Source organism: Grammomys surdaster, unplaced genomic scaffold, assembly GCF_004785775.1.
Source record: "Grammomys surdaster isolate TR1022 unplaced genomic scaffold, NIH_TR_1.0 126066, whole genome shotgun sequence".
NCBI classification, from domain to species: Eukaryota; Metazoa; Chordata; class Mammalia; order Rodentia; family Muridae; genus Grammomys; species Grammomys surdaster.
This window is the reverse complement of record NW_021620876.1, coordinates 4,685,461-4,710,398: the sequence shown is the minus strand read 5'-3', so window position 1 is coordinate 4,710,398 and position 24,938 is coordinate 4,685,461.

Sequence of the window (24,938 nt, the reverse complement as noted above, 5' to 3'; positions counted from 1 at the left end):
CTCTCCCTCTCCCTCTCCCTCTCTCCCTCTCCCTCTCCATCTCTCCCTCTCGCTCTCCCTCTCTCCCTCTCCTTCTCCCTCTCCCTCTCTCCCCCTCGCCCTTCCCCTCCCCCTCCCCCTCTCCCTCTCCGTCTCCTCTCCTTCTCCCTCTCCTCTCCCTTCCCCTCTCTCTCCCTTCCTCTCTCCCTCCCCTCTCTCTCCCTCTTCCCCACACCCCACCCCATACATACACACAACACATGCACACAATCCAAGGCTTTGAGAACATAATATAAAAAGGAGCAGAGTTAATGTAAGGTCCAGAACAGGAAAGGGTTGTAGAGAAGCTCTCTACACAGGATGTGACGTGACTATACAATCATAAGGCTGGTCTGCTATGATGGTGAAGTGACTAGGTAACACCATGTTGTCCTTATTCCCTTTTGTATTTACTTACACACTTCTCAGCCCACCTCCCCTTAACAGCTACATCTGCCCTGGCAGTTTGGATTTTGCATGACCCTGATCATGGTCCAGATGTATTAACCAAAATAATTAATGTTTATACAAACTAAATATTAACTAAAATAACAGATAATGGTATAAATCTTAATTAATGGTCATGTTGTGTCTGAAATAATGACTATGTTTTGTGAAGACAGATGTTACAAGGTTACTCTGATCTTCATTTAAAATTGATTTAATTGTGGTCTTCTGACTTTAAAAAATGCTATACCCTGAGCTTCCCAACCAAGAGTCTTTCTGAGGTACTAGCCCGAAGTAAGGGACCCTTATACTCTATTTGGCTTAATAAGTGTGGTATCCTTTAAATTTTTTGTGTGGGTCATTTCAGTAGTATACCAAATACCTTGGCTTACAACATGGTAATAAAATAAGCAAAACAATACAGTGATAACGAAGCTTATAGGAATAATAATGATGATTCTATAACCACTCCATAGCAGCAAGGGTAAGTATCACCAAACTCTTACTGGAGATTCCATCTTCCATTTCCACCTGCCCATCCCCCAGCTATGCGTGACTTTGGAAGGTGTAGAATACATAGGAGCTGGGAGTTTGATTAGGAGGTGGAACTCTAGTGGTAAAGATTTCATGAGTTATCACCCATGCTATGGAAGGATCTACCAGTGATACAGCTGTTTCTAAGTCAACCTATATTCCTATATTTATCCCCCAATAAATTCATTAGTTCACCTATCTGGACTTGAATGGAATCTTTCTTTTATATGTCATTAACCTATTAGAAGAAAACTCATTTCTTTATGTCTTCCCTGGAGAAGTCAGGCAACATTTGGGTTTCTTGTCATAGTCTACTGGATTGTCAGCTTTCCTAACATATTTCCCCACATTAAATTCCATCTTTTATACATACTTGATGTGAGTAATATTTTTCTGGGTACTTGCCTGTGTATCAACCATCCCATTTTTACTAGTACCCATGGGGCTATAATTAATGTTTTTCTTTGATTACATGTCTATTCTTGCCAACATTTTGAGTCCCCAAATTAGTACCTTGCATTTTTTTATATGTATAAAAATGCTGTATATTAGGAAAGCCAAGAGGCAGCTATTTGTTTGCTCTTCAAACCAGTAGATGAAAAATGGTACCACATTCCAAGCTGTTTATAAAGCATAGAAGGATGAACATGTGGATATTTTTATCCTTTTCCTTTCTAGTTATTTTGTTTTGGCCATAATGCAACATCCATGACACTTGGAGAATAAAAATTTTTGTTTCATATCCAAAAGTAAAGATAAATAAACAGAGACTTTAACGACAGGCTTAAATTAGTCCCCAAAGATCCTATATTTAGTTAGAGCCAGAAAATCTCTGCTTCTTTGGGGTGTTTCCTGAGCACTGAATATTAAACTGCCTTTGGATACATGACCATAGCCATCTGGAGTCTGCAGTCTCTTGTCTTTGTCATGACACTGATCTGCGCTACTTAGAATCCATTACTTTGTACCACTTATTCACCTCTTGTCTTAGACTTCAAAGTGCATCGATTCACATTTCAAGGATTCCAAAGCCTGCTTTAGGAAACTGTCTTATTAGAAGGAATATTCCTCTTGTCAATGAAGCAGAACAGAATTAGAGATAAGTGGAACACACACACACACATGCATGCACACACACACATATATACACACACTTGGACGTGCATGCATGACACACTAAACATTAAAAAAAGAAATACAACAGAAATTATGATATAACACTTCTAAGATTAAGTTCTTTTATCTACTTCCCTCTATAATTACTCCGTTTTGGAGAAGCCAGCTACTAGATATGTGAACAACCTTATGGAAAGACCCACATGACAAAGTAGGAAAGCTAAAACTTCATAGCAATTTACCTGAACAGCTCAGAAGCAGTTTCTCCAACTGCTTCAGATCCCATATCCTACCACAGGAGACACTGGAACCGTAATCATCTATCTGTGCTTTTCACAGACTCTGCCTCCAGGAAATATTTGTTATGCAGCAGCAAATAACCATGTTAGTCAACTTCCATCACCATGACTAAATACCTAGGAAAATCAACTTAAAAGAGGGAAAATACATTCTGTCTTATTATCATAGAGAGTTCCAGTAAAGCTCTCCGTACTGCTTTTGGGACTGTGGCAGGAAGCATATAACAGAGCAAGTCTCACCATTTCAAAGTGTTATAGAATCAGAGCAAAAAAGAAATGGCCAGGGTTCTGATAGTCACTTCAGCCATACATCCCTCATGACCTTCCCTCTAGTGTGCCCCATCTCCTAAAGATGCTGTCACCTCCCAACCGCATTACAGGATGGGAAATGTCTTGTTGGACGTGCCAGGTAGATATCGTAACAATAATTAGCAAGCTTCTGCCCCAGCAATCTGAGAAAGAATGGAAGATACTCATGTGGCTTCTCCCTGGGAATATAGGAAGAGTATAAAGTAGAAGCTAAGACATCTAGAGAAAAGCCAAGATTTAAAAAAAAAAATAAGTTGGGGTTGGGGATTTAGCTCAGTGATAGAGCACTTACCTAGCAAGCAAAAGGCCCTGGGTTTGGTCCTCAGCTCTGAAAAAAAAAAAAGTTACAACCAAAAAGACAGGGCTATCTTTTGTTTCTACACCTAACGGAGTGTAAATGAGTGCCTTGTCCATTGTTCTTGGTACCATGAGTCAGGATCTCTCCTCCACTTTTAAGTTCATAGTCTTCAAAATGGGTTCAAACCTGCTAGAACATTTTGGCTCTCCCCGCAGCTCAGCAAGTATGAGTTCATATTGATATGCAACATGACCAAGCCAAAGACAGCAATTTGTTCATCTTCTCCATCTTGATAGTTGTGATTAGGCTGGTTTGCATCTGGTTTCAGTCACTTTCAATGAAGGGTTCTGTCTGGTACATATTCTCTCCAAAATCACGCCTCATTCTCTAATGGTCTCTTTCTCTCCAAGGTCAAGTCAGCTGGTTCTGAATCTCGTGTTAGGCCACACTTATGTTCCCTTGTTGGGGGAAATGTGTTTTGTTTATTTGTGCTTCTAAGAGAGATCCTATGGCATTTTCTCCCAGGGAAGACTTAGCATGCTGAAAACATAGCATTTTGACTAAATGATCTGCATTTATTCTGGGGTAAATTTCCTCTACAGTGGATGGCGTTTTACTTCATAGCATAGTTAATCAAACACTCTCTGGGTACTTAGCCAACCATCCAAGCTGAAGCAGCCTGAGCAGTCATTGTGGAAAGTAACACCGTAAACAAACATTACACAAGAATCCAGCAAGAAATTCCAAGTTCCAAGATGCAATTTCTCCATATTTGTTGCTCTTGGTGCAAAAGAGTCTTTAGGACCATGCATTTAATTCCAAATTTTCCCTCCTCTCAGTTAGGAACTGCAACAAATTAGGACCTTAATTTCCAGTGAGTCCCTTTCTCCATATTACAGACATTATTGTCCTTTCTCTTAAGTAGTTTGAAATGTCTCCGATGGGTTAATGATTTGAAAGCATAGCACCCAGTTTATGATGCTCTTTTATTGCTTTTAAATTTATTGATAACTATGTGTTTGTGCATGTCTCTGTGTGTGTGTGTTCGGGTGCACGCATGTATGTGCATATTTACATGTCGGAGAGCCATGCTCACAAATGGTGGTCAGAGGACAACTTGCAGGAGTCATTTCTCTTCTTCTATCATGTGGGTCCCAAGGACTGAAACTGTCAAGGCTGGTAGCTGATGCTTTTCCTGGCTGAGCCCCCTGATCAACACCTGTGGGGCCATTTTAAAGGATGTAGCATTTGTAGGAAGGCCTGGATGGTAGAAGCCACTCACTAGGCATAGGTTTCTAAAGTGAAAACTGCCCCTGTGTCAGGTCTATCTTCACTGCTTCCTGATCCATAGGGATGTCAACAAGCCACATCTGTATGCTTAAACCTTCATGGGACTGAGCCACTCTGCCATGCCTTGCTAGCTCTGAGGGACTGAACACCTCTACACCCATAAGCAAGGAAACATCTCCTCCTTTTAGTAGTTTCTCTTAGGTATTCTAGGCACGGTGATACAAAAGCAATTCACTAATGTACTAGGAGTTGCAAAGATAACATGTAGACAATACAGTTAAAACATATACTCATTGGACAAAAAAAGGAAGAAGGAAGGAAGGAAGGAAGGAAGGAAGGAAGGATAGAAGAGTCCATTCCTAGCTACTCCTTGTCATGTGATGCTAAAATTTACATTTTATTCTGCTGAATAATTTGTAACCCTAATTCTAAGTTGTCTGTGAGAGCAATGCATTGTGCCCACTCAACCTCCGTTTTGTTTTTAAATTAGCATATCAGCTACGAATTTCCTTATGGCCTTGTACATGCTTAGTATTAGGCCACCAGCTGTCCTCATCTCCCCTTGTTCTCTCCCAACACTTACAACCTCCAAGATTCTCCTCTCTTCTTCTACATAACAAGTGCTCTGTTACCATCTCCATCACTCTGTAACCCCTCTACCAACAACCCCATGAATACCTGTTGATAGGAATACTTCATAGTACAACTTCAATGGAGGTAAATACAGAAACCTAAAGTAGACCTCTCATGACTCAGCTACAGCACTCCCAGGCTTATGCACAAGGGACTGGACTGTACATCATAGCACACAGATGCATGTGCTTCCATGAGCATTGCTGCCCTGGATCTAAAGGAAGGGGCAGAATCAGCTTAGATGTTTCCATCAACAGACAAATGGGTAATAAAAATGTCATACCTACATAAAATGAAACTTTATTCACCCATAAAGAAAATTGAGAGTATTGAGACTGTAAAATTTGCAGAAAAGTGGATGGAACTGGAAAATCTTATATTAGAGAAGATAACAGGGGCTCAGGAAGATAAATACTGTATGTTCTCTTTAATGTGAGTATGCAAACTTCTAATTTTTACCTGTGTGTATTTATGTGGAAACGAGAGTGGGTTGAAGTCTCTATACAAATTCAAATATTAGATGCCCTGGTGACCATTCACAAAACTTGCCCCTGAAAGAAAAGCCCATATAATTCTACTAATAATATTGCCTTTTAGCTAAATATATCCAGAGAAGTCAGAAAGGAATATAAATAAGTTCAGAAGAATTGGCATAAATATAAACATTCTCCTGCCATAATAATCAAGATCATAAGACAGATGGATTGGAAGCCCAAATTCTTCCATGACCAAAATGTGTAATCCCTCTCTGCCTCAGCTTCACATCAGAAACACTGAGATGATTGCAATATCCACCTCAGACTCATTACTCTCAGGGTTGCATTAATGATATTTGGGAAGCAATTAAAATCTGACATGCATATGTATGGATAAAATAAATATCTATACAAATCATACTGAACTCTGACTGCTTATCTCCCAACTCATTACAGGAGATGCCTGGTAGACCTGGGCATAATTTGAAAGAGGCGTTATCAACCCACCTTGAGCAAGTCAGTATTTTCCCACATGTGGTGTGAATGAAATCTGATCAACTTGATCCCAGTGGATGAATGTCCCAGCAAAATAGAACATAAATCCTCTTTGAAGGATGCTATGCAAGGTTGAAAATTATTCCCATATTTTGCATATATAATGTGACACATCATAAAAAATGTAACAGAAAGTATTCAGAGACAAGAAAATAACGAAATGGTCAGAACAAACTTCAATTATTGAGGTTTTAAATTTACAATAATTACTGGGTTTGTTCAAAGAAACAAAACTAGGGAATTTAACAACACAAAATAATATTAACTTCGGTGCTGGTTAATCAGAAAGACCCTCCCTGGATGAAGAAAAGAGAAACAAAATGATGGAGACATTAGGATGGAAGACAAGAAACAAAGGATGGGGTGTGTACGTGTGTGTGTATGTGTGTGTGTGTGTGTGTGTGAGTGTGGGTGCATGCTATTATCTATTCCTTAAGTGATAGCCCAAGAAAAAGAAGTACAGAGCATATAAAAACTACTTGAATAAATAATTAATAAAAATTCTCTAAAACTTAAAGACATTAAGTTGCAGATCCAAAAAGCATAGTGCTTTTTTTTCAAACATAAAAAATTAATTTACCTCATAGTAAAATGTTACAAAGGAAAAGAAAATATTCAAATAACCAGGAAGGACAAAAAAAAAGACAGTCTGTTGCAAAACAGTAAACATTGCTTGACTCGTAAACATGGGTAATATAAATAAAATGTTAAGAAATAATAAATACTTCCTAAGTGCTAAAAGAAAATAGCTACCAGTTTAATAAACTGGCACACATAAGTCTAATTTAAACATGTATAGCAGTGGCAATGACGCCGCCAATAAAGGTGAAAGTGCAAACATTTGAAATGTAAGCTGAACACATTATTGACATTCATATTTTAAAAATGAACTAAAGACAGGAAGGGACAACAGTGGTCTCAAAAGTTTAGAAAAGGCATAAACAAAAACAAAAAACAAAAATCCTAAATTCCTTCCGTTTCTTATGAAGACAGTAAAAGTCCAACTGACGTGTAGTCCTAAGAAACAAGGATGCAGCTAGTAATCCTGCAGGAGATCACAAGCCAACAGTTAATAGTGCTTGTCCACCTTATGGGATCTGTAGTCACCATAGAAATACATCTCTAGGCACAACTATAGGAGATTATCTAGATCCTCCTTAAATGAGAGCAAGGTCATCCCATGGCCTGGGGTCCTGTGCTGAATAAAATGGAGAAAGCAAAGCTGGATACAAGCTTTCCTCTTTCTCCAGGTTCTGACTAGAAACACAAGGTGACTAACCATCTCCAACTCTGCTTGCTACGAGTTCCCTAAAGGAATTGTGAAGCAAAATAACCCCATCCTCCTTTAATTTTCCCTCTTTTTACTTTCAGTTATTTTGTCACAGCCAAAAGAAAAGTACCTAATACAGTGAATACAGAAAAGTGAAAAAATATATTACTGGTAAGGTCCCAGCAAAAGGAAGATTCAGCAGGGCAGGAGAACAGAGACAATAGGAAGGAGCCTCAAGTCAAGCACAGAGCAATTCATAGTGTTTAATTCCAACTACCTAGAACTATAAAAGCAGGCAAATCTTAGCCATAGTATGTAAGGGTAAATATTTAAACATTAAACACGTAAAGAGTGCCCACAGACTGTAAGAAGAGGTATCCTTTTAAGAAAAGCAGAGTTAGAAGGGATTTGAAGGAACTTTGCAAGATCTTGAGACTATTGTACAGCTTGGCTAACCTGAGAGGCTTTTATTTTGTGGCGATTTATTTAGTTACATCCCATTCCATATATGTCTCTGAATTCTATTCTATTTCACAAAACCCAATAAAAGAATAGGGCAGATGTGATTTTGCAGCTATAGAATAATCTTCAGAAGCACAGTTAAATAAGATATAGTACAGGACAGCAAGCAAGATATGATTTTCTTTGTGTTTTTAAAGCTCATGCACTCATATGCATGGTTATATCATAGACAGTATTTTAAAGATACATAATACATTTAATCCGACTCACTGACTCTGGTGTCTGTGGCTAAGAAGAGCTAATTTGCATCTTTATTCTTTTATTGTGAAGATTACTTTGGAACTGTACTTTAACCATAAAAACAATCTTTACTCATCTACAAATTAACTATGAAAACAAGATCACCAATAGATGGAATCATTGTTTCAAGCAAACAACTGCATTTTCAAATCCTAATTTCTTACTTTTTAACAAGATTTTTATACCAGATAAGTAGTTAATTCTTTTTCAGTGTAGCTTCATTCTAGCCTGTTAGTTGAGGCTTTGCATCTGTATTATGGTGAATAGTAATATTTATTATAATATATGATATATGATGCATGATACATAATACATGGTATATGATATAATATATAATATTATAATATATAATGGTGTCAGAATATATGAAAATGTCAGAAAGTACACCCATAAAGTCTCACCAACATGAGTGCCTAAACATATATTCTATATTCTATCCTATATCCTATATTATATATTTATAAATAGGAAGCAAATTGAGGGTGAACCAAATGTCTGAGTTTAAGTGTCAGCTGTAGATTGTGTAATTATACATTAGTGGATAGTAGATTGTATCAGAATCCAGTAATACAGATGAGCTGCACTGACAGAGCAATTAGAACAAAGCTTGTATGCACTTCAGGAGACTCAGCTGTAAGGCGATGAAAGCATCCACAGTGTATGGAGAAAGAGCTCACAGAGCATCTCTGAACCAACATCATGGTAGACACATGCCTTAATTCAATAACCACTTAGCAAAGACATTTAAAAGACACAAAGCAGTAAAACAAAAGAGGAAAAATGACAAAATAGCACCAAAAATTTGGAAGTTCAGTAAAACAGGTAAAAAGTAGCTGACTTGGTAGGCCTAAGAAAAATAATATTTATATACTACTAGATATCTGAGAGAGTCAACCACTTTGTCTGAGGGTGTCCAAAAGACGTAAGAGCTACTTTTGGATCTGGTTAGGGGAGAAAACGACCTTCTCTGAAGATAATTTCTTGTAGCCATCCAATCCAGGGAGGAGAGGCCCTTCCCAGTTAATAGGTACTGTGAAATTGAATCTCCTAGCAATGTCAGAAGTTACACCCATAAAGTCACACCAACATGACTGCCTAAACATGAGCTAAACAAGGCCAACAGCAATGGATGAGAGGAAGAAGGGAACCCAAGAAGTCTCACCCTGTTCAGAGAACTAGAGACCACTAAGGAATGCTGAGAGTGGGAGAAATAGTCTTTCCTAGGAACATGCACAGCAATGGGTTATCCAATACCAAGTGTCCATCCTGAGAACGTACAAACAAGTGATGTTATACAGATTGAGCAGGTAGCGTTTATGTATTTAGGAGTGTGTGTGTGTGTGTGTGTGTGCACAAGTGCATAACATAAATTAATGAAAATAAAAGAGACCATAAACTTTAAAAAAAGCAGTGAGAAGTATAGGGAAGATCTTAAGGGAAGAAAGAGAAGGGAGAAATGGTGTAATTAGAGAAATGTATTAAAATATAATAAAAGAAACAATTTGAAAATGTTCAAAAAAATAAAAAAGTAGGTTCTATGTCCTGGCTAGTGATATCATCTACACATGAGAAATAAGGAAAAAGTGCATCAATGTTACCATCATCATCAACATCATCATATCATCATCATCACCACCACCACTATCATCAGCATCACCATGGGCCTCCCTAAGAAGAGCTGGATAGCACTCAAGCTAGCCAGGAATTGGCTTGAAGGGTCAGTGGTGGGAGAGGGACTTGAGGATGAACTAAGTATGTTTTGTATTAGAAAATGCATCTGTAGAAGAGTTTTTCTGTATGGTCTGACCCCTCTCCTTTGCCAAGGGAAGGAGCGGAATGCTTTCTCACCAGCTGGCTGAAAAAGAGGGGAAGGAATGCTCTCAGCAGTCAGAAATGTTTAAAAATGGAGACAAGCCAAGAATAATAGCAGACGCCTTCAATCCCAGCACAGTGAGGGCAGAGGCTGTGTACTTCTGTGAGTTTGAAGACACCTTAGTCTACATGGGGAGGTCCAGAATGCCAGACTCTGCCTAAAGTGAAAAAAAAAAGGCACTGGATGCTATTACACCATTTAAGGGGAAATAATTACACATTTTCTCCAGGTCCTTTCCCCCATCCCTTGATCCCTTGTTGCCAAGCAATTGTGCCTACTGTGGAATGTATCTGGAGACTTCTTCCCTACAGAAAATAAAAACATAAAAAATGTGAATATCCACTTTTATAAGCTAGGCACACAATGAAGCTGGTAGGATCGAATAGTTAATAAGTCCACTGCTCAATGGAGAGGCCCTTTGCACTCCCCTGTCTGAACCTCCTGTAAGAAACCAGGATGAAAAGCAGGGTCCAAAGTGCAGGCTCCTGTAGCCTCCTACGGGCATCTCAGATTCTCGTTCTTAATATTAAGAAGAATCATTGACTTCTAGCAACCAGAAGGGAAGCTGTCGTGGAAGATAGAAATTAAAACACAAGAGCATCTTCCACCCTGAGTTAAATAAAAAGGCACCCTGAGTTAAATAAATATGTATGCATGAAATCAACAAATACAGGGACTGCCTAAGACAAAAGTGCTTCCATAACATTCCCCAGAGAAATTTAAAATGCCTCCTCCATGAAAGAGAAGGGAAACACTACAAAAATGAACAGACCGTGTGTTTTGAGATTGGAAACAAGAGCAGAGATAAAGTCACTAGGAAAGGATAAAGCAGAGGAAGGCTGCTTGACAGTAGAGGAAAAAGATACGAAGGTACAAAATCAGAGGAAAAGAAGTCTGGTGACAGCTTCATGAAAACTGGGGGAAGGGCAGAAAGAAGAGAAAGAGAACAGAAAGCGAAGATAAATTACTACACAACATTCCCAGAAGGTATGAAATAAGTTTCTATTACTAAAATACAACGAGAGGGAAAACATTAGTGAACAGAAGCAGTAGATGGAAAAACTTAAGAGTCTTTATTCTGGTATCTCAGAACACAAAAGGGAAAAACTCTACAGACTCCCTGGAAGAAAAAGATGGCAGATCATACTGGCTTTCACCTTCACAAAGCATGACTTTCAAGCAAAAGGAAAATAATGTGCCATAGGGTATTCTAGTGGAAGATGACTTCTAACCCAGAATTACCGCCAACTCAAAGCATATGAGGGCAGAATAACATGTTCAGACTTACACAGTCTTCAGGAAATAACCATGTCTCCTTGAGAAGAAGCCGTGGAATTCGTTCCACCAAAGAAGATGTAAAAACAAGAAAGGAGAGAAGGAATGGCACAGGAAAGAACGGTCCCCACAGGCTAATGATCTCCAGGAGCGAGCAGACATCCTGGCGCGTGGGCTGGAAAACAGCCCAGAATGGAGCTGGATGAATCGAGACAGACAGACTGTCTGGTGATGGGACCATTTTTCAAACGCCTGGGAGAAAGCTCTGGACAGGCAGGCCCACATAAGGAGCTGGTGATCTTGAAAACAGGTTAAAAATCTCCTGCCGTCTTTTCCAGGTCTTTCTGGCAAAGCCCGCTGTACAGAACATGTATCTTCTTTTGCAGTGTTCTGCTCTGGCTTACTTCTGAGAATGAGAACAGGCTACTGGGAGCTTAGAAACAAGAGATGCTGGACAGTTCTACTGATCTGTGCTTAGTACTTGGTTTGTAGTAGGTTTTTGTTGTTTAGGTTTTTTGTTTGTTTCAAACCTATCATTGATAACTAGGTTCAAATTTCGTAAAACTCAGCTCAAGGTCTCTCCTAAGTATCTGTAACTCTTACAAACTCACAGGACACAAATGGCTAACCTCTAGAAACTACTAAGTTCATCTTGCCCTGGATACCTATCACCTAAAAGTGGCAACTACATTCTTTTCATAAAACTTAAAGATTTTTTTTTCAAATGTAAATGTTTTTGATATTACATATAGAAACACAACCACCTTATCATGAATCTACCAAGAAACCATGAGGAAACTAAAGGGACATCCTAAACTCTATACTCAGGAAGATTCTAAATTTTAGATCTTAACTTCTGTGGATGATTCAGAAATTGTCTGTCACATTTTGGATTGTACACTTAACATTTTACATGTAACTTCACCTGTAAAAAAAAATAAGGGGAAAAGAACGAAGCCTGCACATACAGCAATGCCCAGAGTACAAGTTGAAACTCCCTGTATGACTTAGCAACATAATAATACTACTTGTAGAAATGTTGATAAAAAGTAGTGTATACACTGCCGCCTTCCTGCTCCTCATCCCGGGACCATCCGGGAGAAACCCATCATAGCACACCCTTTCCAAGGATAGCTAAAGAAGGCAACATTCTCACTGACGGAGGGACTGACCCAACCCGACGAGCCCCAGCAACCAAGAGCTGCATGCAGGAGCTCAGTGAGAAGACCCACTCCGAGTGCGCGGGTCGGGAGGGTGGGGGTCTGCGGAAATCAATAGTTTAAAAAAATTAGGAACCAAAATTTTTCTTTCATAATTGATGCCTGTGCAATGTACCGTTTTACCACTGGAGATGAAGTTCATTGACGTAAGTAAAGTTCACATTATACTACACATTCAAATGCTAAAAGCACAGTCTGTGTGATGAGTGCATGTAGCTAAAGCGGAGTCCACGTGATCAGTGAATGCAGTTAAAGCACGGTCCACGTGATCAACGCATGCACTGCTTTTCCTCTACTCCCTGAGGACAACTGGTGAATATCTGTTCAGAACATGCATTCCGAGACTGCATCGTAGAAGCTGCTAATGCAAGTGCTTTAATGACGATTAATTCTATCAATATTGAAGGACTTGTTAACTAGCATAAGAGATGCTCAGAATCTGTTTTCACCTGTGAATGAACAAACACATCTGTTCCTGCATAGAAATGTAATAGAAGCCTGTGAGTCTAGGAATACTTAGATTAGCATATTTCAATGTTTTCCTCTAGGGATTTTCTCTCCCAAAGAACATCTAGTCCATAAGAGATCAGAGAGCTGATAGACACAGGGTTGCCATGAATAGATTTTGTAGTTTTACTAGTCCCTTGCTGAATGTGTGCCATACTTGGGGTTCTTCGGAGAAGCAGATGGAATAATGCAGCAGGTAGTATTGAGGGAATACTCATTAGCGGAGGAACTGGTTCTAGAAGACAGAGATTATCCTGTGATGAGAGACAAGGAAGAAAGATCTCAGATATCAGCAGCTTCCAAAGAAGTTTCAGTTAGATCAATGGTGAAGACTTACTTACTCCAGTCTCCTAGGCATAAGAATGCCCTCGTTCATGCTGACATGCACCCTACTGAGACCTCCTCTGAGTCTCTAGCTAACAGACTTCCAATCTCTAGATCTGTCACCTAAGGAAGTGAGTTTACATGAAACAGAATATTGGTAGACACATGTCCCTCCCCTGCCTCATGAAAGGGAATCCAAGAGCCCAGCTAGAGATGTGTGCCGTGGAACCAACCTCATCCTCAGAAACATATAATATCTATGTGGGTCCTTATTCCTCTCCTCCAAGCCCCACCTTGCTGTCTATCTCTGGTGCTGAAGCCTGAACTCTGCTCAGAACCCCTGTCTTGTTGTAATCTGCTCATCCATCTTTCCATGGCGCTAATAACTCTTCTAATGAACTACTAGATGTCTACAATGCATCTTGGTTTCCTCTTAAACCCCATTATTGAGATTTTTGAGTGAAGCATTAGATGGGAGTGGCCATAAATAAGTTCCCACAGAGGGATCATATCTTATAGTTAAAGGCATGTGTTAATACCCCTAACCATCCTGAGCAACTGGCTGGGGAAGTCATGGGAAACGTGCAATGAGGCAGTGGATCCAGAGGCTTAAAAGCTGGCACTGCCAAGCATTGATGTTCTCCTAGCAGAGGGTATGAGTATTAATTAACACAGCTGCCATAGTATCTGTGGCATAAGGCAGGCTGAGCCACTCCACTGAGAACAGAGATTGTGAGTGTCCATATTAATACTCTAAACAGCCAACACACACACACACACACACACACGAAAAAGAAGGTGATGATCATAGGTAAGTATAAAATGGAATCTGACGTTGGAGAGATGGCTCAGTGGTTAAGAGTATTTGTTGCCAGGATCCACCTATAACTCCAGTTCCAAGGCGTCTGACACCTTCTTTTGGCATCCACAGAAATGCACTAGCATGTACACATACACACACATGGGCACACATATATACACATAATTCAAAATTTTTAAATATCAATAATGAGCTGGTAATAAAATGGGCACACTGAATTAACTCTGTTCTTAGTGCAACAGTTGGACAGGCCAGATTTGAGAAATATAATGTGGTACCCACTTTTAAAAAATCAAATATATGAGAGAGTTAGAGTAACAAGTTAAAACATTGCTTTACTGGCTGACTTTATCATTTTTTGAGACCTGCTTCCTTCCTATCTAGCCCTTTGGACTCTTAACTCTCCTCCCATTTTATTAATGCAATTTCCTAAGGCATTGGGAATAAGAAATAAAAAGAAATCTGGGATATGAGAAGTCAGAAAGAAAAGAGGAAATGTACTGAGAAAAAACCCAGTGTCTTAGTCTGAGTTACTATTTCTGTGATGAAACCCCATGAGCAAAGCAACTTGGGGAGCACAGGATTTATTTCAGCTTACACTTCTATATTGCTGTTCATCACTGAGGGAAGTCAGGACAGGAATTCAAACAAGGCCAGCCCCTTGATGTAGTGGCTGATGCAGAGGCCATAGAGGGTGCTGCTTACTGCTTTGCCCTTCATGGCTTGCTCATCATGCTTTCGTATAGAATCTAGGATAAGTAACTCAGGGATGGTACCATCCAGTGTTCTGGGCCCTCCCCTATCAATCGCTAATTAAGAAAATGCCTTACAGCTAAATATTATGGAGGCATTTTCTTAGTTGAGGCTCCCTCCTCTCTGATAATGCTAGTATGCTAAGTTGACATAAAACTAGTCAGGACACCTAACAACAGGTAGTCAGTAGCCAGAGGAATGTTAAATCCTTATCAGTGATGCTGGGTGTCAATGGGAAAGAGAATTGTTAGCTGAAGGTGAGACAAGGAAATGCCTACATGGTGGGAAAAGTGAGGGAAGAAGGCCAATGTTGATAAACACAAACAGAGTCTAAATTCCAGAGACATGCACTAAACTCATGCAACTTGAGGTGACTGTTGAAGCCCTGCTGTAAGAACAAAGATCAGCATAATTCATATATTATGTAAAATGTATGTAGCCACAATACACATGTGGGTAGAAATATGTGCCAGCACAGATAAAATGCTAGTATTGTTTCTTTGCAAAATACGTTGATGGCTTGATTTTTGTTTGTTGTCTAATTTTTCTTTCTCCCTCTTTTTTTTTTTTCTGTTTGTACTTTCTGATTTTCTCCTATAAAGCCCAAACTGGCACAGAGGAAGAGAAATGATTTAGGTAATTGCTTGTTTGCAGGAAGTAGAGTGAATGTTAGCTAAGTAAAGTGTTTGTTTTCAGCATAGTTTCCAACATAATTGGTCAATTACAAAAGAATGTTCTGGAGCTGGTCAATCTAGCCTGCAACCCTCAGACCTGTTTTGTAGTTAATTTATCTTAGTAGGCATTTTTAGGGGGCACTTGTAAGACACAGCAGAATGCTCAGCTAGGATTTTTGCCACGGCCAGACATGAGGCTGTCTAGATTTTTCCTCCAAAGCTCTTTGACTAGGACCATTTCTATGTTATAACAAGGGTGAAGGGAAAACATTACCCAAGAAAGGCTGCATTCAAGGTTGGTTATGTTAAAACTTTATAGTTTTGTCATCATCATTGATGATTAGTGTGTGTCCGTGCACATGTTCATGTGTGTGAGTGGGTACACACATCACATAGCATGTACATGGAGGGGACAGGATAAATTTCAAGACTCAGTTCTTTTTTTCCATCATGGGTTCTTGATCCAGGGAATGAAACTCAGGTCACCACGCTTGGAGAGCATTCAATATTGACTAGTGAAGGATCTCTTTAACCCAAAGTTTCTCATTTCTTTAATAAGCAATCTCTCTGCCTCCCTGTTTCTCTCACAGAATTTCTATTGGCAAACATCTGCAGTTCTGTAAAATAATTAAGTGCCCACCTGACAGCTGGGATATCATGCAACCTTCCTACATTGTCCCTCTTGACAACTTAATTTCTAAAGTCTGTAGATGCATCACAATTCAGCAATAGCTGGCAGGTAAAGCCCTACTAAAAGGCAACTAAGAACAGGCTACTCAATAAACAAATGTCTCCTAAATGACTGTCAGACCCTATTTGCAGTCTCAACATAGACTCCTGGGTTACTGTTAAGCTTGTTTCTTAGACCACTGGATGAGTATGCCCTACAACCAGCCAGTATAAAGAAGCAAAAGTTGCCTTTTTTCTTCTAGGTGGATCACACTATCATCCAGGCACCTGGCATGGTAACAAGAAACAGGACTAGACACAATTTCTACTCACCCCACAAACCCAGTGACTGAGCATGGTGTTCAACCCAAATCATTGTTCAGAGAAATCATGACTTGTATTTTTGAAAACCCTTCCTTAGTCTCAGAAAGATGTCAGTTTGCCCTAACTTCACGGCTCTCCAGCCAGATTTATTGACGGTTTAGCAGACCAAGGTTTTTTAGCTTTTTAGATTTCACACATTTTATTTTAAAAACAAAGTTTCGGAGAATTGACATAAGGTTACTAAATTTTAGTTGAAAAACAATGTAAGACTGTATATAACTTACTGGGTAAAACTGCTATGTCTTTATATAATTTTCTGGGTAAACCCAGAAGAAAACAGTCACATTTTAAATTTAATAAAGCTGACTAGAGGAACCAGAACATGATTGATCTGACCCAGCTGACATTGCCAGCCTTCACAGGCTCCTCTCTGGCTTGCCCTCTCTCCAGGCGCAATGGCTCTGTGTGGTGTTTCTAGTCCATTTAGCTGCTTCTCCTGTTTCCTTAACATGGTTGATGTCTGTTGTTTCTCGGGTGTCTGACTAGAGAGCCAGGGAAGAATTCTAAGAAACTTTAAGAACTGTAGCTATTCCCACAAATTATATGAAAGCAAAGTTCAGCTGGCTATAACAGGTGCAGCACTTACCATATCTGCTGCTGCGAGCTTCCTGAGAAGGGTATTCATACTTGCTTAGTTTTGCTTCTAGGCACCTGACACAGGAAAGGACTACTTACCACATATTTAAGTATCTGCTGAATGAATTTAACCAATATTTATAACATAATGTTTGCTGTGGGCTTTGAACCAGAAGACTGTGTTCTCTTCTTTTGCCTAGTAAAAATTCTACAGGTCACTTCTGCCTCAGCCCTGTTTGACACCCTTAGGTACATCTCAGAAACTATCTGCACCTCCACACTCTGTTTACTCTTTCATCTTTTTCCCTGCTTATTTTTTTTATCCTTTATTAGAAGCAGTTCAAGGTTGTTTCAAATGCTTTTCCCAAAAGCTGTGGTGTGTAAATAAATAAATAAAAGCCTAATAAATGTAATAGCTCACCTGTTCCAGAAATAAAATGCTGACATTTCAAATGTTCCTCATTGTAAAGGTTAGATGATTAAACGTATTCCATTTCTGCTGCCTCAGATTATTCAAATAAACATCAACCTCACGCAAACCACACAAACCACATCAGACTTCAGAGCACAGGTTGCTTTGAGGAACAGATAGATATTTAAAATCAGGAGAAAGGAAAACACAGGTATAGCATTCTAGTTTAAAAACAAACAACCTCAAGAAAGCCAGCAAATCTATTTATGCATATTACCTGCCCTTTCAAAATACCAAGAAATCCAGCTGCCAGCCAAGTTATTTCTCATAAATGCTGGTGAAGCACAAGACTGTTGCTTCCGAAACCTATTGCAGATCTGCTGTTAGCATTCTTAAACCATCAGACTGGCTCCCTCAAGCTATGTAAATAACACTTAAAACTGGACCAAATCTCAATTAAGCCTCAAATTCCACGTTATTTTCTAACAAAGAAGACTTAATCCAAAACACACAGAGGCTGATAATCCCTATTTGCCTTCATTCCTTCTCTAAGGATGTTGCAGGCAGGATCTCTCGTTGCTTTGTTATCTAGGGGAAAACCTCAAAAGGAAAAGCTCCCACCTTAAGATAAACCATCTGAATTTTGTCTAACAGCTCACCTGTCCAGACATGCTAGAATTCCCCAAGAAGATACAAAACCTCTCAAAGTCCCAGGCACCACTATCCTCTCCCATGTATGTTAAACAAAGTGCAGCAGGAGCTGAGGGACTGACCAGCCCAGGGCCATGCAGAAATGGAGCCACAGTCCAGGCTAAGCGTCCTCCTCCACACACCTACAGCACAGAGTGCGAGCTAAAGGCTCTAGTGGCAAAGGAGAGGTTAACAGCTCAGGGAGACATGAACATTGGTCCTTGGCACATGCTTAAGAATTCTGTGTCCCAGGGGGTCATCTCTGTTAGAATCTTTTGAGTGTTTTCCAGTTGCCAATGCCCTTGTCTCCAAAGACACAGAGCACACTCAATCAGTATGCACAGCACTTTTTTTTGAAACAGCTAGTACTCATCTCTAAGCTGGAGCCTCTTCTGAGGGCAGGGAACACACCTTGGCACACACTTGATGAGCTACCTTGAATTTAGTCTAATTCCACAGGGCAAAGCGCCTCTGATAAAAGGCTTAATGTGAGTACAAACACGCCATTTTCAACCCATCTGGGAAAATAAAGGCACTTGCTCTTCTGAAGAGTGGAACAGAAGCTTTGGCACAGAGCCTGGCATCTTGCTTGGTAGGCACAGCAACTTTTGTATTCAGATGAGTTGAGGAAAAATAATCCTGACTTTGAGCATCAATCTCATTAGACAGTGAGGATACCTGAGCGTTGTTGCCAGGTCAGGAACAGGAGTTGTAGGGTCAGATTTGGCTCTGACTTTCAGCTTCAAAATGACCAACAATACCATTAAGTGTAAGCTGTTATACATGCAGCAGAATGCAGACGTAGAGGGGTACCAGGTACCAGCTGCTGTTTTAATTTTTATGACAACCTAATAGAATTTTGACTTATTTATAATGAACATATAATATCAGTTCACATTCTACACATTCTGCTGTTCTTTTGCTGCCTTCCAACTTGTCTTCAGTCAGATGGAAACAGGTACAGGGAGATGTAAAAAATAAATAAATAAATAAATAAATAAATAAATAAATAAATAAGTAGCTACAGGTACAAAAGGCTACCCCAGTCTCCCCAGAAAAAAAAAATCTTTTTCCCTGCCAACTGCCCTCACTCCACTTCATCTATTTTGTATTCCTCAGATAAGAATCAGAGAAATTTATGAAAAGTAAGAGAAGACTGATTGTTATCATCATCATTGTCATCATCATCGTTGTCACCGTCATCCTTATTTAGGCCACAGTTTTGCTGGCTAAAATTTCAAACATGAGCAACCTTACCTGTTCAGCTTCTGATGAAGAACTTCTAGTTAGCACACAATGACCCATTTGTCAGGAACAATGAAACGACCTCCAGTAGTACATGTTGAGGAGGTCGCGTGGTGTGGTTCTTTGAATGAAAAACATGGCCTCGTAGGCCCATGTATTTGAACACTTGTTAACCCTATTAGTAGAATTGTTTGGGGAGGCTATGGCACCTTTACTTTTAGGAGATGGAACCTTGATAGGAAATACATCCCTGGCAGCAGATTTGGAGAGTTTATTGCCTCTTTCCCGTTTCTACTTAGCTCTCTGCTTTGCAGTTGCCTGGCATCCTGGTACCACATCTCCCCTGTCTCTGCCTCTGGAACTATAATCCAAAATAATTCTTCCTTCTAAAAGATGCTTTTGGTCATGCAATAGAAAAAAATACAGATCCCCCAAGACCTAAGGTATATAGCAGGAGCAGAGTCAAAAGACACCAGGCTTGCTCATTGACAACCTGCTCTACTAGGAATGAATCTGCTTCTGCCAGACTTAAAGCAAGAGGAGAGCAGCATTGACGTATACCTACAAAGACGTCATGATGCAATTATATTCACAGATCACCTCTTAAAGTCCCAGCATCTTTCAAAACCCCTCCACTAGGAAGGGAGATATGAGGGACCAAATTTCTAGTACATGAATGTGTCAAACGAGAAAATGGCAATCCTCTGGACATGGGATTGAAGACTGTTTTGTTTCTCAAGGGACAACACAGGACCACTGTTCTCATCTGATGGCTGTTCCCAGCATCCTTTGTTTCTTTCATCCTTTAACATCTTTATCTGCATTGAATATTCTAAAGACATAATTGTTAGTACAAGCTTACTGCCAACTTGTTCATATCATGATAAAACTCAAACTTTTGTGCGCCTGGAGAAGTCCAGCAGAAGGAAGGCGTACACCCCACTGAGATGGAGGTAGACTTAGGCTGGAAACAATGGCACTCAGCAGAGAAAGTGAAGTCTCCCTGGAACAACTACCCTTTCTCAAAAATAACTGAGTTACGCAAATTAAGGAGGGTTTAGTTCGAGTTTGAAGAAAACCCATCATATCAATACAAAGAGCTATGAAGACAAACACTTCCTAAATGCTCGGCCTTAGTTCTCAGATCAGTAAATTAGGACCAATGTGTTCCAGGTCTCAGAGTTTAATTTCTATATGTGGTCAGATTTGACTCTGCAGTAAGCCAGTTGTATTTTTTTTAACCACTTTCTGGCTATTCTTTACCTGACACATGAAGAGAGACTATATTCAGGTGGTTTGAACACATTGAACCCCACATGCATATGTACTTGAAGGTAAACTCTTATGCATGACTTTAATCTACCTGGCCACCTCTTCCTGCAGCCACACTGTAGTAACCAGTTCTGGGGAAGGCTCTAGTCCACTGACTACATTCTGATGAATTTTGTGTGAGAGCAAGCCTTGATCTAGAGTCCTCAGAAGGGAGAGAGAGAATCTCAATAACTCTATCACCACTCTGCCAACACAGCACATACAAAACAGAATTGCAGAGAATGCTACGTCCACACAAATGCTGGGAAGGAATGGATGAGTGCATCCCATCCCTCCTCCTGGTAAATCGTTCTCAAATATGCTTCCTCAAAATAAAATCCTCTTGAGTTGTGCAGTCTTCAGTGGTGACTTTACCCATGGTGCAGCTCTGTTTAGCTGCTTCTGTTATTCTTGGTTTTACTCCCACTAAATTGCACAGTCCCATTTGCATTTCCACAAGACTACACATGCTAGCCTTTTTCCATAAAAGGAGAAGTCAACTCTGAGGATGCCTGACTTCATATAATTATCTTAGAGTCTGAATTTCTAGCCTTGCACCAGACTTCATTTCAAATTGCCACCCAGGCATTTGCACTGCTGAAAACTCCAGACTCAGTGGGTCAAAGGCACAGTATCATCTTTCTAGCCTTGCTGCACCTTGTTGATTTTTGTAAATATATTATTTTTCTCTTCCCTATGAGTAAACACTTACAGAAATAATATAAAGGAGAAACTGTTTACTTTGGCTCGTAGTTTCAGGACACTTCATCTCACTGATTCTGTCTTTCAGAGTACCATGTGTTAAGGATGTATGATAGGTGAACTTGGCCATGATAGGCAGGAGACACAGAAAAGGGGAGGGAGTACATAAAGAAACCAGGACAAGATTTGGATTCCAGTAACCTACTTCTTCCAAGAAGGCTTGATCTTCTACCATTCATTGCTTCCTGTTCTGTTATACTATGATGAACCCATCAACGGAGCAATCCATTCACTATGTCAGAACCCCCATGGTCTAATCATTTGGGACAGTCTCACAGAAATCCCCAGAGGTACATCTCACTAACAATCCTAGACCCATATACTATCTAGCAATGTTACGCATCTTAATAAGCCTCCTTTTCTCTTCAATTCTATAACAGAAACTTTCCACCAACTATTCATTCCTCTGGATGTTTGCTCACTGGTGCCTTCACTGTTCAAACTGTTGGGAAATGACACCCCTAACCTCCATCTATGCATCCCATCAGATTAACAGACTTTCTCTATTACCTCTGTAAACACACTCTAAACTGATTTCAAGTAGCAGAAGCGAAGATGGAGATTAACACACAGCGGGATCACTGAGAGGAATATACATTCAAGAACAGGTTATAAAGGAATGAGGAGGTGATGCAGAGAAAGGTGAGAAGCCCAGCAGGCTAGGCTTGGCTAAAGTCTGGTCTCTTAAGCCCTTTTGCTGCAGTAGGAAGTTGTTCCGCATCTCTGAAGAGAGCAGTTGTTGGCTAGGGATTACCCCTGGTCAGCTGGCATAGCTTCCCAGGCAGCTCAGAGCAAGGGCAGGCCCATCAGTAGCCATTAGCAGCAAACACATACAGAGTTTAGGTGCACCAGTCAGATTTGGGTAGAGCATAGCAGGGGGTCCTGGTGATGCTGACACTTAATGGGAGGCATAGCAAGTAGTAACAGGGTCAGGTCTGGAAACAGCAACAGCCATGAGCTTGCTTTGCTTGTTTATTTTATGTTTTTCATAACAGAATGAGTAAAATTATCCAGTCATTATCAGTAACAAGAAGCTGCTACAAGCCTAGAAGGGCAATTGAAGAACTTTGTAGTAACAGTGAGGGTCTTCTTTGGCCTGTAGAAGTGGTGTGGTGCAGAAGAAAGGGAGCGTCTGTGAGGACACACCAGCAAGTACAAATGAGAAGGGTCTGGTTTCTTCACTCCCCTCTTGACTCTCAATTTTCTGTCTAGGCCTCCCATTAGCTGAGCCTATGCAGATGTCATAGAGGAAGGAGCCTGGACAATGTGACTCTTTCTGATTGACAGCAGAGTAGGGGAGGGCAGAAAGAAAAAGAGCCAATCTGTGGTACTAACACCATTACTGTTACATGTGTATACTTCTGCTCACACTAAGCAAGTTGTATGCTTACCCAGCAGCCATTTTTTCCTCTGTTCTATAGAATTAACCAGTTTGGGGACATATATATCTCTTTAGATTAAAATAGAAGTAATCACATTTTTGTCACGTCCCACTTAGCGCAATCAAATATGTACCATGTGTTGTTTCTCTGGCTCAGATCCTAGCTCCCAAACTGTGCAAAAGACCAATCTTGAAAACGATGCTTCTGCTGATGCCCATTCCCAGCCCCAAATTAGATCCAAGCAGTGAAATAAGAAAGAGCTCAAGCTTTTGAAAGTGACAGAAAGGATGGAGGAAATACAGGAAGGACATGATAAGGGTTACTGCCCTTGCCGACATCAGCCAATAGACATAGCCAACAGCCTATAGGGTCAGTCCAGGGAACATCAATAACCATAGGACGCCCATTACTTTCGACACTTCATGAAACACTGAATAACATAATTAAGCATTGGCCATAGGTCCATGTTTAGCTGGCACATTTACATGTGTCTTTAATTATTATTTTTCACACTAGAACAGTACTCAGATTACCCAAGAGACAGCTGAGACAAAGACCATCCCAGGAGGCTTAACTAAGTGATTAGAGGCTTATTGGGAAAGAGAGGAAGCCAAGCCTTTAGGTGGTGTTTTCTGTGTGAATTACACAGCTGGGGGGTGGGAGCAACTACCATGGATTTGCTATAAGTGGGATAATTTCTCAAGTCTACAAGTACTATATGAAGACATTACCCTGTTTCTACTTGGTAAAGTGAAGAAGATCAATTGAATTCTGCCAGCGTTCTTGACTCCATATTGCTCTAAAGCAGCATGAAAAGTCTGTAAGTTATAACCTACCAAACCTATAGTGCATTTTAGAGACAAGCTTATGCAATAAACAGTATTTTTACACAGGTACATCAGCACACAGTGTAACTTTATTTGTGCTGGCAGTGATGACTGAATACTCCTCTTAAATGTTGCATTTAAAAAGTTTCAGTTCTCAAGGAATTTATACACTTGAGAAAATGACATAGAGTGAAATGCAATATCAGGTACTTACATCTTCCCTAAACCCTCTTTCTAAATGGCCTCTCAAGCTGTCAAATCAATCTTGAGATGCGCCATAAGGGCATCCAGTTCTATATTTGCTGAGATGAGAAATCAAATCCACAATCATAACAAACAAGCAAATCCATCCTCACTGCCAATACGCATGTGGGATGCAGTTCATTTTCAGTGATTAACAACTTTTGAGAATCAGAATTCAGATCGTTATACTGGAAAAATTTCCCTTGAAAATCCAAATGAATTACTCTGACTTGCCAAGATTTTTTTTAAAAAAAATCAACAATTAGGCCAGCTGATTTTTCTAGTAAGAGAAGAACAATATATCATTAATGTCAGCAGAATATGATTGATGATAATAACACAAGTGTGTCAACAGAGTGTTTTGACGAATTTTGCATTTTTAAGGTATTTTACCCCTGAAGGCAATTTATAAACTGTATAACTGCTTCTTCTCAGTGTACGGTTTATTTTTCTTTTAAATAGCAAAACCAGGAATAAAATAATTACTCCTGACTTAGCTAGACTTTCTCTAGAAGCAAGTTATACCTTCTTTGGTTAAATTAGATGAAGTTAGTATGACAAGCCACAGGTGGGAAACTGTGAAAAAGGAAAACATCACAGAACTAAGTTTTTGAGAAGCAGAAACAATGAACAAAAGGCAAAGGCCTCAATGTGATCCCCAATGGCCAAGGCTGGAAATTTTAATCTGCAAAATAAACTATAATATTGGATCATAGTTCATCTGGAGACTGCTCCACCTGGGGATTCATCCCATATACAGACACTAAACCCAGACACTATTGCAGATGCCAAGAAGTGCATGCTGACAGGAGCCTGATATAGCTGTCTCCTGAGAGGCTCTGCCAGAGCCTGGCAAATACAGAAGTGGATGCTCACAGCCAACCATTGGACTGAGCATGGGAACCCCAGTGGATGAGTTAGAGAAAGGATTGAGGAAGCTGAAGGGGTTTGCAACCCCATAGGAAGAACAACAATATCAACCAG